Source organism: Arachis duranensis, chromosome 2, assembly GCF_000817695.3.
Source record: "Arachis duranensis cultivar V14167 chromosome 2, aradu.V14167.gnm2.J7QH, whole genome shotgun sequence".
NCBI lineage: Eukaryota > Viridiplantae > Streptophyta > Magnoliopsida > Fabales > Fabaceae > Arachis > Arachis duranensis.
The window spans coordinates 9,573,296-9,586,798 of NC_029773.3; positions in this window are offsets into that span (position 1 = coordinate 9,573,296).

Consider the following 13,503-nt stretch of genomic DNA (forward strand, 5'->3'; position numbering starts at 1 on the left):
TTTCTTCTGATTATACTAAGTTTTTTTTATGCGGGTTGATATTTTCAGTGTTAGCTGAATATTCATGCGAAATAGTTAATGACAGTCTAGATGAGACAGAGATTGATTCAGCAGACAATTTAGATGACATCTCCTCCATTGGAATTGACATGTCCATGCAATTTGATCTGAATAAGGTTTCAGAAGAAGATAATAAAACTTTAGATGACCAACAAGGAGAAGATGACGTACACGTTACAAAAAAGGGCTTCAATCTGAACAAAAAATATGGTTTGGAGATGACATATCAGATCCTCTATCACGTGAAGCCAATAGATTCCTGAACGAATATTTCTGGTCAGGTCAATACGATGTTAAAGAGAAAATTTGACCTTTTATTTTAACACTTACATTGTTTCTTTTAATTTAATGATTTGGATTGCGGTATTACATATTTCACTATTTTAAGAATTTATTGATTTATGATTAGTAAGGTATAACTTCATAGAAGCCTACTATTAATATATGCTCAATTGAAATTTGCATTGATTAAACATATTTTACATATTTCTTTTAGATTTATGCTTGAATGCAAACTTAGAAGATCTTATAATAAATGAGAAAATCTAATTTTCAAATTTGTTCACATGAGTAAATGAATATATTCTTAAATTAATTAATTTTTTTTTACGTAAAACAAATCCAAAAATAGTGAAACGGTTTAGGTAACAGTGACTCAAATATATTTCTCAAAATAAACTTATTAAAATATAGCAAAAATTAAAATACAGGCAAATTCAATTTAAATACTAATGAAAAACTCTAATTTTACGAAAGACAACATTTTTATATTACAACAGTGAAGAAACTAGTGTGAATTTAAGTAGTTTATACTCTGTTGATCTTTGAAAAGAGACTACATCCGAATATCAAAGTTGAGGTTTTTAAAAAAATTGGTAGCGGTTAGGATGAACCGCCAGTAAAAGTAAATATTGAATCATCCACCACTTTCCGCAATTAGGTTAATTTAGTGGCGGCTGGACCTTAATTGCCGCTAAAAGCCAAATGAATATTGTTCATACCCTGGGTCGAGCTGTCCGACCCGGGATGTTCGACAGGCAAAGCGACCGTCCTCTTCAGGTCAGGGCAACCCGACCTCTTTCCAAAGAGCTCGGCCAAGTCACCAGGAAAGCCCAAAGAAGGGCCCAAATAGAGGAACACACCCCAAATCCTAAGGCAGCCCAAGCCTACAGAAAGAAGGGTGGTTCCCTTGAAGATAAAAATGACCTCACTTGAAGATAAGATAAAGATAAGATAAGATAACTAACTTATCTTATCTAAGAAGGTCACCCTACGCCATTATAAATACACTAGAGCACCCAGGTATAACTCATACTCTGATTCTACTCAATACCTGCTTAATAACCTTGCTAACTTAAGTATCGGAGTCCCTTGCAGGTAACCCCCACCCTCCGGGGACAAAGGATCAGCATCATCACCAAGTCCAACGAGTCGGACACAGTGACTCCGACCACCATCATCAAGATCGGACTCCGCAGCTCCGACCAGCATAGAAGATCTCGTCCGAGATCGACCTCTAGTTTCAGGTAACCCTCGAAACATTGGTGCCGTTGCCGGGGAGCCTGGAAGTCATCCCAGCACCATGGCGGACGACCATGACAACAACCACGACTCAGATCTAGAGGATAGAACGCCACACAAAATGCAGACACTACACCAAAAGATACTCCCCAAATCAACAAAAAGAACTCCCCAAACGAAGATGCATTTCAAGATCGGCTAAAACAACTTGAGGAAGAAATTCTACGCCAACGAGAGGCTGAGAAGGACCTGCAAAGAGAAATAAGGTGATGTCGGGAATTGGAGAACAAACTCCTAAAACTTGAAGCCGATGTCAAGACTAAAGCCGGCCAATCCATTCCTGAAGATAGCACCCGCAAGGAGCAAGATCCATTCACCAAGGAGATCATGAAGACAAGAATCCCAAAATATTTTAAACTCCCAGACATGACCTTGTACGATGGCACTACGGATCCCAGCCATCATCTCATCAACTTCAGGAGCAGAATGTATCTCACGGACGCCTCAGATGCAGTTCGTTGCAAAGCCTTTCCAACTACTTTAACAAAAGCAGCAATTAGATGGTTCGACAACCTCCCTCCAAGATCCATCTCGAGTTTCGACGACATGGCCAAGAAGTTCCTGGCCAGATTCTCCATCCAAAAGGACAAAGCTAAACATGCGCCGAGCTTACTGGGAATCAGATAAGGAGAAAGGGAAACCCTGTGAAACTACATGGAGAGATTCAACAAGACATGCCTGGATATACAAAACCTACCAACAGAAGCCGCTATCATGGGCCTCATTAATGGCCTGCGAGAAGGGCCTTTTAGTCAATCTATATCAAAGAAGTACCCTACGTCTCTGAACGAGGTGCAAGAATGAGCGGAAAAGTACATCAACATGGAAGAAAACTCCCGATTAGGAGAGACCTCAAAGGCCGGGTTCACCTCTCGAGATAAAGATAAAGATTCCAGAAAGAAAGAAGACACCATGGAGAGAAAATAAAAAATACCACAATTACACCCCTTTTCGGGTGTCTCTTGTGGATATCTATAGAGAGGTTTGCAACACAGAAAAAATACCACCAGCTCGACCACTCAAAGGCAAAAAAGGAGGAGGAAACCAGGCTGAATATTGTGAATACCATCGGATCCGGGGGCACTCCACCAATGAGTGTTTTGACTTAAAAAACGTCATAGAAAAGCTCGTACGAGAAGGAAAGTTAGATTGATATCTGGCCACCCGTGTTGATGAACAAAGGAAAAGAAGAAGAGCAGAAGACGTCGGACCAACCGCGCGATCATCCCAGACGCCAGAAAGACATGTCCACATGATACACGGTGGATTCGCCAGGGGAGGAATCTCCAAATCATCCCGCAAAAGACATCTCAAAGACGTATACCACGTCGCAGAAAAGAAGGAAACACCCGACATCCCGGTGATCACTTTTACCAAGGAAGACGCATCCGGCGTCACGTCAGGGCATGACGATCCCATGGTCATCACTATTATACTGGCAAACGCAAATCTTCACTGCACATTAATAGACCAGGAGAGCTCTGCCGATATCTTATTCAAAACCGCCTTCGACAAACTCGACTTGGAAGAAAAAGAACTCAGAGCATATCTGGACAGCCTGTTCGGGTTAGGAGATACTCCGGTTCAACCAATGGGATACATCCCGCTCCACACAACTTTTGGAAAGGGAAGTCAGTCAAGAACTCTCAAAATAGATTACATCGTCGTTGACGTAAGCTCAGCCTACAATTCCCTAATATGTCGGACAACGTTAAATCAACTCGGCGCAATAGTCTCAACTCCGCATCTATGCATGAAGTTCCCAACCGCAGAAGGAATAGCCACAGTAAAGGCAGATTAGAAGATGGCGCGCCACTGTTACAATGAAAGTCTAAACCTCAGAGGCAGAGGAGAAGAATTCCACACAATCGAGCTCGGTGGAGTTCAGAGGCGGGAGGAGCTCCGCCCACAACCTGAAGGAGAAATAGAGAAAATCCAGATCGGGAACACCCCGGACTAAACAACCAACATCGGCACACTCCTAAAAGGGGACATAAAAGAATCACTCATACAGTTCCTACGCGACAACGCCGACCTCTTTGCATGGAAGGTCGCAGACATGCCAGGCATAGATCCCAAACTAATGTGCCACAAGCTAGCAGTCTACCCAGGATCTCGGCTGGTACAACAAAGGCGTAGAAAGCTAGGACCAGAACGCTCTCAAGATGTGGAAGAACATGTACGAGCTCTACTGGAGGCAGGCTTCATAAGAGAAGTCAAATACCCGCTATGGCTTGCTAATGTCGTTTTGGTAAAAAAGTCAAATGGGAAGTGGAGAATGTGCATCGACTATACCAATCTCAACAAAGCTTGCCCGAAAGATCCTTATCCGTTCCCAAACATCGACGCACTGGTAGATGCCTCCTCCGGATACAAATACCTCTCCTTTATGGACGCATACTCGGGATATAACTAAATCCCAATGTACCCACCCGACCAAGAAAAAACCTTTTTCTTAACCCCAAAGGCAAATTACTGCTACATTGTTATGCCCTTTGGTCTCAAAAATTCCGGAGCCACTTACCAAAGATTAATGAATAAAGTTTTTTCAAATCACATCGGAAAGATCATGGAGGTCTACGTAGACGACATGCTAGTGAAGACGCAAAACGAAGAGATGTTATTATCCGACCTGACACAAGTATTCAACACCATAAGACGATACGGCATGCAACTCAATCCCAAAAAATGTACCTTCACAGTAGAAGCTGGTAAATTCTTGGGTTTTATGATCACACAGAGAGGAATCGAGGCAAACCCGGACAAGTGCAGGGCCGTACTCGACATGAAAAGCCCAACTTGTATCAAAAAGGTACAACAACTCAATGGGCGGTTGGCAGCCTTGTCCAGATTCCTGGCAGGATCCGCAATAAGATCTCTCCCCTTCTACGCCACTCTAAGGAAGGGAAAGGAGTTTGAATGGACAGTTGAATGCGAGCAAGCATTCCAAGACTTTAAAAAATTTTTGGGACAGCCACCTATATTAAGTCAGCCACGGGAACGGGAACCACTCATCTTGTACCTCGCAGTGGGAAATCGGGCAATAGCCTCAGCACTGGTCCGAGAAGACAATAGTGGGCAACAACTCATATACTTTGTCAGCAAAGCGTTACAAGGGTCCGAGCAGAACTACCAAAAAATAGAAAAGTTCGCTTACGCTCTCATAATAACATCTCGACGACTTTGCCCATATTTCCAGTCTCACACCATTAAAATTCGGACCAACCAGCCCATAAAAGGAATCTTACAAAAAACAGACTTGGCAGGCAGAATCTTGCAATGGGCAGTCGAGTTGTCCGAATTCGACCTTCAATACGAAGCTCGAACGGCCATCAAATCTCAATATCTGGCCGACTTCATTGTGGAATTTACAGACACACCAGAAATCCCCACATAATGGAATCTATACGTGGACGGCTCCTCAAATAAAACAGGAAGTGGTGCAGGCGTAATAATTGAAAGCGACTAGGGGACCCAGATCGAACTCTCCCTCAAATTTGGGTTCCCTGCCTCGAACAATCAAGCGGAATATGAGGCACTACTAGCTGGTTTGAAGCTGGCTAGGAAGGTTGGAGCTCAAAAACTTATCATCTTCAGCGACTCATAGGTAGTCACTTCACAAATAACAGGCAGCTACCAAGCCAAAGATCCCACTATGAAAAAGTACCTGGACAAAACCAGGGAACAACTCGGACAACCCGGAGAGTATGAGATTCGACACATACCCCGAGAACAGAATGCCCGGGCCGATGCACTATCAAAACTAGCCAGCACCAAACCAGGAGGCAACAATAGAAGCCTTATCCAAGAAATTCTACAGAAGCCATCAATCTCAGAAGAAAAGGTCCTAGCCATAACAGGTCGCGATCAGGGATGAATGACCCCCATAATTAATTACCTCACAACAGAGGCCCTCCCTACAGATGAGAAAGAGGCAAAGAGGTTAAAACGGAAAGCACAATACTATACCATCATAAATAATACTTTATACAAAAGAGGGATTTCAACACCATTACTAAAATGCGTGCCGAGTTCCAACTCTAAGGATATCTTAGAAGAAGTACACAGTGGCATTTGTGGCAATCACCTCGGAGCGCAAGCACTCGCCAAAAAAGTACTACGGGCAGGATTCTATTGGCCAACCCTACAAAAAAAAGCCACAGAACTCTTAAGGACATGTTCGCCATGTCAAAAGCACGCCAACTTCCATACCGCTCCGCCAGAGGAACTCATCAGCATAACCTCACCTTGGCCATTCGCAAAATGGGGACTCGATCTCCTCGGACCTTTTTCTCAAGGATCAGGACAAGTCAAATTCCTCATAGTAGGAATAGACTATTTCACAAAATGGATCGAGGCAGAACCCCTAGCCAATGCCACAGCTCAAAGAAGTCGGAAATTCCTGTATAGAAACATTGTCACAAAGTTCGGGGTTCCATACTCCATCACTACAGACAATGGTACCCAGTTCATAGACGCAGGTTTCAGAAAACTAACGGCCGACCTGAATATAAAACAACAATTCATCTTTGTTGAGCACCCCCAAGCCAATGGGCAAGCCGAAGCTGCTAACAAAGTTATATTAGCAGGGATAAAACGGAGATTACAGGATGCAAAGGGAGCCTGGGCTGAGGAGCTCCCACAAGTCCTATGGGCGTACCGAACGACTCCACATTCCACGACAAAGGAGTCACCCTTCCGATTAGCTTACGGAATGGAGGCAATGATTCCAGTGGAGGTTGAAGAAGGATCACCCAGAGTAATCCATTTTAGCGAAAAAGTCAATTCCCAACTTCAAAGGGAAGAGCTCGACTTACTTCCAGATATCCGAGAGAAAGCTCGGATAAGGGAAGAGGCGCTGAAAAGACGAATGACCTCCAAATACAACCGAAAAGTAATACAGCGGGCCTTTGTTGAAAATGACCTTATCCTATTCCAAAACGATATAGGAACAACTCGACCTAGAGAAGGAAAGCTGGCAGCAAACTAGAAAGGATCCTTCCGAGTCATAGAAGTATTGAGAAAGGGCTACTACAAACTTTTCAAACTCGACGGGCGAGAGCTTCCTAGATCATGGTATGCCTGCAACCTAAGAAGGTACTATAGCTAGGGATGATAAAAGATCTTGGACAAGGCGCACTCTTTTTCCTGAAAAAGGTTTTTAAATGAGGTGCCCCGCCAAGACCTACAAATTACCCAACTTAGGAAATTAACTCCTCATGTATATTTGCATTTTCCTTTAATAAAATTTGTTCAGATTCTCTACAAACGCTCAAGTCGTATTATTCTGAAAACATTCATCGCCCGATTATAAAGCTACAGATCGACAAAAAGTGAAAATCGAATTCACTGCGCGATCACGATAAAAATGAGGGCTAAAAACCCAAATTTTACAAAATTGGCAAAGATGAAAACAGAATAATGCAAGAATTTATAGAAAGTGATCCATAGAAAAGACCTGACGAGGACCTAATAAAATGGATTGTTATAAAATAACTTAAAGACTGGCCGGCACAAAAAGTCGGACCAGCCACAACAACCCAAGTTATAAGTAAAGCCCTGGAAAGAGGTCTGGCCAACCCTATAAAAGAGGATTACTATAACTTCAAATAGCCCGACATGAGGAAGTCGAACTCCTACAAAAAAGTTACAAAAAGATAGTCCCTGAAAGAGACCTGAACAAGGTCCAAGAAAGAGGATTATCAAGTAACTCGACAGGGACCGACGTGACAAAGTCGGCCCGGAAAGATAAAATTACAAAAGATAGTCCCTGAAAGAAACCTGAACAAGGTCCAAGAAAGAGGATTATCAAGTAACTTGACAGGGCCCGACGTGACAAAGTCGGCCCGGGAAGATAAAGTTACAAAAAGATAGTCCCTGAAAGAGACCTAAAACAAGGTCCAAAAAAGAGGATTATCAAGTAACTCGACAAGGGCTCGACGTGACAAAGTCGGCTCAGAAAGATAAAGTTACAAAAAGATGATCCTTGAAAGAGACCTAAAATAAGGTCCAAAAAGAGGATTATCAAGTAACTCGACAAAGGCTCGACGTGACAAAGTCGGTCCGGAAAAATAAAGCTACAGAAAATAACTCAGAAGAACCCGACATGACGAAGTCGGCACAAAAGACAAAGAGTTATCAAGTAATCTCTGAAAAGAGAATTGAACAAGGACCAGGTAGGAGAATTACAGAAAGGACTCATAAAAGCTCGACATGATGGCCACCCGAAAACCTCAAAAAACAAATCCTAATGAGAGACCTCAGAAAAGGTCTAATAGAAATGGATTGTTGAAGATAACTTCGGGACAAAGAAAGAAGACCAACACACAAGGTGGATTCAGACTTAACAAGAAGTCGGGCTACAAACATAAAGCAAATAAAGGTCCAATCCAAACACAAGTCACAGTAACAAACTCAAGAAACCATCAAGTCTGATGACTACTTTGTTTAAAGTTGCTAAAGCAAAAGCAACTGAAGAAGTACCCAAAGTCAGAAGCAGGCTTTACAAAATAAAAAGTTCAAAAGCCCACAAGCCGGGCTATACCAAAATATACCAAAGATAATTAAAGAGAATTCGGAGGTCCTCCACTAGTGGCATCAACATGAGGTGAGGGAGGACGAGTCTGGAGAGGCACCGCATCCACTATCCCGTCACCTCGATTCAAGATCTGACAATCAGGATCTGGCTCAACTACGGTCGAGGGGGCTGAAGAAACCAGCATAGCAGAAGCTTTAAGAGGAGGCGAAGGAGGAGGTTCAATGTCATCATCGGGATCATCCAGGACAATCTTGCCATCCTTTACTACGTTATCAAGACTAACGAGAGTCAAATCGGCATCAGGGGCAACAATACGGAACTGCTCCATCAGGTTCTCATAGGCGGCAGCCACGCTGCCCACAAGGTGACCCTGGAGCTCGGCATAATTAACCCGAGAAGTTTCCAAGTCATCTCGGAGATGCACCAACTCCCTATAAGCTGAGACATAGTTATTCTTGTGCTTCAATGCTATGTCCTCAGCCAACTTCAAGGAAGCTGCCAAGGCGATAGAGCTAGCCTTCTCACCCTCCAGTTCCTTTTCTACCTTCGCCAACTTCACCTCCAATTCTTCCTTCAGACCGTTGATCCGATCAAACTTCGATTTAGCCTCTTCCATGAAAGACTTCGTAGCATGAATCGGGATACCCTGAACAGTTCGAAAAATAGCCACACCCATATGTGCCATCTTCACACTGTTTCTGGTGATGAAGTCTAAATGCTGAAGAAGGGACATGTCATCCATAGAAAGCGCACCGTAAGGGGCAACTTGTTGGTCGACAAACTCGACAGCATCAAAATCCGGGGCATCCAGGTTAAAGGGCTCATTTGTTTTCTGCTTTTTTGAGGAAGGAGCACCAGAAGCAGCAATAGAAGTTTGTGGAGGATCTACCAGGCGATCCCGAGGAGTAGGGATCACCTTCCTCTGCCCAGGGGAACCTGGTACAGGCAGTTTCATGGTGGTTTGAGAAGATCCATCCCCTGCCGCCTTGACCGAGATGTTTTGTGCAGCGGCTGCCTTCCTGGCTTTTTTGAAAGCCTTCATGGAGACGTTATTTTTTGACATTTCTGAAAAACAGAAAAAATAGAATCAGCAAATAAAAGTCATGGATCACAGGGATAAAATAGAATAAAATAGCACGTCAGTCAATACCCAACACTTTTCGGACCAAAGAGGGGTCCCTCAGAAATTTCTTAGTATCCAGATGCGGAGGCTCCCCCTAAATATCCTCGAATACGCTTACAATGGCTTGTTCGACCCCGTCCAATATCTCCCAAGTATACCGAGACACTATGACATTCTTTTGCCACTCAAGAGGAAAAGCAGGTTCATCATTTTCATCAAGAAAAAAGGGGCGAACCCCCTCGACAGCTCGTACTTTAAAGAAATAGTTTTTAAAATCCTTAAAGGACTCATCATACATGGCAAAGACCTTGTGCCCTTGGGCAGATCTAAAGAAAACCCAAGAAGCTTTCTTTTTTGAAGAGGCCCCAGGCTTGGCCGAAACAAACAAATAGAGGAAAAGAGTTAGAGAAGGCTTGATGCCTAACTCTTGACACAGCAGCTGAAAATTTTTTATAAAACCCCAAGAATTGGGATGAAGCTGGGATGGAGCAATGTTACAAGACCACAACAGGTTGGTCTCAAAAGCGGAAAAAGGAAAAGTAATGTCCAACAGACTAAAGAAGTATTCATAAGCATAAAAGTAGGGATGCTCCCCCTCAACAGAAGTAGGAAAATAAACTCTCTCATTGGAATCAGGCGCTACCAGCTCGTAATTCCCTTCCTGGGCACCACTACCATAGACCCTATGGTGTTTTCACAGCTCTCTACAGAAGTCGGAATCCACCACTGAAAGACATAGAAGAACCATGGAATCTACCCAATTGGCCATGCCCTCAGGGACTCGGGAAGACGTCTCAACAATATTCTTGCGAGAAGCCATAAGACCAACTAGTCCTACAATAAAGAAAAGAATATTGAATTACTAAAACACATCTCGGACAGTAGCAAAACAACTTGACCACACAACCCAGTACATTACAAGCAACAAAAGGAGTCCCCAGGACTTACGTTGAAAATCCTGGGGCACCATTTGGGGGCAAGCCACAATACAAGAACCCAAGGAGATTTACAAAGATTCACACCCCAGCAACAACGTTCCCCTTTCAAACCAGAAACAACAACCAAAGAAGAAATCATCAAAGAAAACATCATCTTCACCAAAAGAGAAACTACCAACAGAACCTAAAACCACTAAAGGAACAACCTTTTTCAAGCAGCGGCAACATGCAAAACCCCAGGACCCAATCCAAAAGGTTCCAAGGGCATCCTTTGGAGGTAGAAAGAAGATTCAGGAAAGCCTACAAGCCTACATCTTTTCACATCCCAACAAAAGCAAACAAAGACATCAAAATAAGCGCTGACAGAAATTACAACCTCAGTCCACCCAACAGCAAGAACATGCCAAATGGCCAAACGGAAAAACAAATAAAGGCGCAATCTTTTTCAAAAATCAAATGAATCAGACAACAACATACAAAAGCCTTAGGAAGCTTCAAACTACCAAGGGAACATCAGAGAAGAAAAAGCCAGAAAGCGCAGCAACAAAATACAGAAAGGCGAAAAGGTTCAAACTTTCACAAATATACACTCAAAGAAAAACCCTACTGCACCAAGAAGTAGAACAATGCAAGCAAAAAGAGAAGACGAACCAACCTGAAAAAAGGAGAAGCACGCGGAGAGCAAAGACGAAGAGACCAAGAGCAGTCGTCAAAAGCAAGAAGAGCACCCACGATCGCCAAGCAAACGTCACAAAAGGAAATGAGAAAATCACAGAGAAAAACAGAAAAGAGAGAAAGAAGGTTACGAAGAAGAGAAACCATTTTTCAAATGCGAAGTTTAAAAATAAAGAGACCCAGAAAAAGCGGAGCATTAAAAGCCCATTAATGAGGGTGTTAAACCCTCGCACGTTTCCAAAGCTAGAGCGCTAAATGCAAAAGCGCGCGCTTTTAAAGAAGCAGAAACGTTCCGCATTCGAAAAGGAGCTCTACAAAGATAAAGCGACAAAATGCTCGAGTTCGGCTTTACCCGAGCAGGCTTGAAGTCCAAGACTCGACCTCCAGATAAAGACCGAGCTCGAGCAGGGGCACTGTTCATACCCTGGGTCGAGCTGTCAGACCCGGGATGCTCGACAGGCAAAGCGACCGACCTCTTCAGGTCAGGGCAACCCGACCTCTTTCCAAAGAGCTTGGCCAAGTCACCAGGAAAGCCCAAAGAAGGGCCCAAATAGAGGAACACGCCCCAAATCCTAAGGCAGCCCAAGCCTACAGAGAGAAGGGCGGTTCCCTTGAAGATAAAGATGACCTCACTTGAAGATAAGATAAAGATAAGATAAGATAACTAACTTATCTTATCTAAGAAGGTCACCCTACGCCATTATAAATACACTGAAGCACCCAGGTATAACTCATACTCTAATTCTATTCAATACCTGCTTAATACCCTTGCTAACTTAAGCATCGGAGTCCCTTGCAGGTACCCCCCACCCTCCGGGGACGAAGGATCAGCATCATCACCAAGTCCAACGAGTCAGACACAGCGACTTCGACTACCATAATCAAGATCGGACTCCGCAGCTCCGACCAGCTTAGAAGATCTCGTCCGAGATCGACCTATAGTTTCAGATAACCCTCGGAACAAATATCAACGCCCCACGTAGTTGCCACATCAACTGCCGCTATTATTTATACTGCGGCGATTTACAACCGTCGCCACTATCTGTCAAAATTGTTGTAGTGAAATTAGATTCTTTAAAAAATTTTAAATATTAAAGTATAATATTTTTATTCTATAAAAAATAATCAATAAAAATAAATTTTTATGAATGTTTAACAAGATACTAGTATTATAATAAAATATTATGTGATATATTAAAAAATTAATTAATATATTTTAAATTTTAAATATATAAATATATTATGATTTTTATTTTCACTAATATAATTTTTTGAATCCATCACTAAATATAACTATGCGGAGCAATGCCTAATATTATTTGAACTCATATTTGATGCAAAATAGAAAAGTTTTGGTTAAACTAATGTTTGATTATATTGGTGAGTAGGGGTGGCAAACGGGTCTAAACCTGTCAGGCCGGTCCGTGTAATCCGTCAAAAAAGGCAACTCGGGCTGAAAAATTTGGACCGCCAAATAACAAAAGTTCGTCTAACCCGCACCGCTTAAACCGCGGGCTTTGGCGGGGCGGGACGGGCTTCTCCGTCGGGCTTAGCGTTCTTTTAGTGAGGGGATATTTTCACAATTTTTTTGCCAAGACCTAACTTTCCCCAACCTAATTTACAAGAGTATGAAGATAAAAATTGAGTGGTTTAGATTATGTTTGTTACTTTGGAGACAATATTTATAATTATGTTTTAAATTATGTTTATTTTGCTTGAAGAGAATATTTATACTTATATTTTGGATGAAAACTTGGTTTATAATTATGTTTATTAGATATTTATAATTACAAAGATTTTAATGTTTATAAATATAAAAAATATATTTTTATACCTTTAGAAATTATAAATTTATTAATATGATTGTAAAATTATATATATTATTTAGTAGAATTACTAATAAAAAAAAAGAAAAATTTTGGCGGGTTTAGTCTGCTAGCCCGCCAACTCGCAGTTAGACGGGACAAACTGAAATTTTAGAACTGTCTCACTAAATAGAACGAGAGAAACCAACCCACCAAAAAATGAGCTTCTGACAGGACGGGGCGGGACACGGGACAGACTTCCCCACTTGCCACCTCTATTGGTGAGTCCCTGTATGATACAATGAATGAAGGTTTAATTTCTTCCATCAAAATGTGACGTAAGATAGCACCGTCTATGATATGTATTGGCTTTGGCAGTAGGTTGGGTGGATTTGTCCTTTGTCGGTTTTATGTCTTATTTTATTTTAATTTTAAGAAAAAAATGAAATTAATTTTTGTGATGAATTGAAAAGATTCTAGACGATCTTCCACCAACTAAATGATCCTAAAGATTTTAATTACTTGGCCCGAAATAAAATCAGAAGTTGAAGCTTCCCACTTTCCTCTATATAACACAAGGATTTTGTTCGTTGCATGTATCCTTCCAACTAAATGAGTGTATTGTAACATGCTGTCACATTCTTGAGAGAGAGAGAGAGAGAATGAAATTTAGTAATAAGATATCACAAAATGAATAATCATATATGTAGGCATTTTTTTAAATACATAAAAAAATTTATATATTTATTACTTTATATAAAAATACAAATATTTATTATTTCA